Source organism: Tenrec ecaudatus, chromosome 13 (genome assembly GCF_050624435.1).
Source record: "Tenrec ecaudatus isolate mTenEca1 chromosome 13, mTenEca1.hap1, whole genome shotgun sequence".
Classification (NCBI taxonomy): domain Eukaryota; kingdom Metazoa; phylum Chordata; class Mammalia; order Afrosoricida; family Tenrecidae; genus Tenrec; species Tenrec ecaudatus.
The window spans coordinates 66966333-66967952 of NC_134542.1; the positions used below are offsets into that span (position 1 = coordinate 66966333).

Sequence of the window (1620 nt, forward strand, 5' to 3'; positions counted from 1 at the left end):
CTCAGTTTCCAATTGGTCTGACTCATGATAGTGCTCCCTTTGGGGACTAGGATCTCAAAAACTAAGTTAATTAAAGGGGTGCAGCTCAGTGGTACAATGTGTATGTAGGGAAAAAACTGTAATTGAGAGATTATGAGGAAGGAAAACAAAAATTTGTTCCGTCGCTTATTTGGTATGACAGTGAAAGAATCCATTCTCATCTCCACTCCTGATTCATTGGCAGGTATATCTGGCTAAGAGTTTGTTTGTTTGTTTTAATCTCCAATGCTATTAAGTTTCATGATGTATATTAGTGTGGAACTTTTTTCATTCATATCTAGGACACTTTCACCTTTCGAGTATTGAAATTCATAGGTTATTCCTTTGATGATTTCTTCCCTATCATTTTATTTTATTATGTTTTGTTTTATTTCATGGGAGAAGGGGCCAATGCAATGGCTAGTCTTTATTAAAGAGGAGAAAACATTTAGAGCGGGTCAGTGCAGAGGCTCAGTGGGCTAACTGGTGGGGCACCAGCTTGTCATGGGTTCTGCAGCGAGGACATCACTGAGCATCACCTTTGTGCAGCCAAAACCAAATGACAGCACTGTGGTTCTCTTCACAGATGCAGCCCACGATTCGCTTGTTGGTAATGGAGGGGCATGATTAGGGTTGTCTTTGGTGCCTGCAGCTGACTTCAGAGCAAGCATATTGTATGGACCCAGCCCTATGTGTGTGGCCATCATGACCTTCCTCTCCAGCCCCATCACCTGCTCATCACCCAAAAGGAGGCTGCCTCCAGTCACCATACAGGACCCTGCTGCTACCCCCATTGGGATCGAGGTCCTTAGGGCCTGAGCTGCCAACGCTCCTGCTCCTCCTTGAGGCCATAACATGTGTAACCAGCAGACACACACTCCCTATCATTTTACATCTCTGAGGTCTCTGGGATTCCTAGGAGTCAGTTATTGGGCCCCCTTGAGTCGTACCCTATTTTTAATCTTTTCCCGTTTTCTGCTTCTTGTTGAAAACTTTCTGAAATATTTTTCAACTTTTAAAAATATTCCTGCTTGTTATGAATGGAATGCTGTTGTTCAGTGCTGTCTGACTCACAGCCACCGTGCGCACAATAGAAGGAAACACTGCTGGTGCGGGGCATCCTCAGAGTTGTTGTTATGCTTGTGAGGCCACTGTTAGAACCGGCCATCTGATCGGAGGTTGTCCTCTCTTTCCATGACTTCCCACTTTACCACGCATGATGTCCTTTTCCAAGGACTGGTCTCTCCTGCTAGCATTTCCAAAGCATGTGAGACAAAAGTCTCACCATCCCCACTTTTAAGAACCATCTGGCTGTACTTCTCCCAAGACAGATTTTTTTATTCTTTTGGCAGTCCCTGGTACTTTCAATAGTCTTCTCCAGTGCCATGATCCAAATACATTGAGTCTTCAGTGGTCCTCCTCATTTATTGTCCCACTTGGACCTCCTGCGGGATTAGCAATACCATGGCTTGGCTTAGACACATCATACTCTTCAGAGTGACATCCTTTTTCTTCAATGCTTTAAAGAGGCCTCGTGTGGTAGATTGACCTAATGCAATAGGTGGTTTGATTTCTTGACTTGCTTCCTTGCGCTTTGATGAG

General features: G+C 44.4%; 1 pseudogene; it reads right to left on the reverse strand.

Annotated features, from left to right (window-relative positions):
- Positions 1-489: 489 nt before the first annotated feature.
- Positions 490-875, reverse strand: LOC142423995 (cytochrome c oxidase subunit 5B, mitochondrial-like; annotated as a pseudogene).
- Positions 876-1620: the final 745 nt, after the last annotated feature.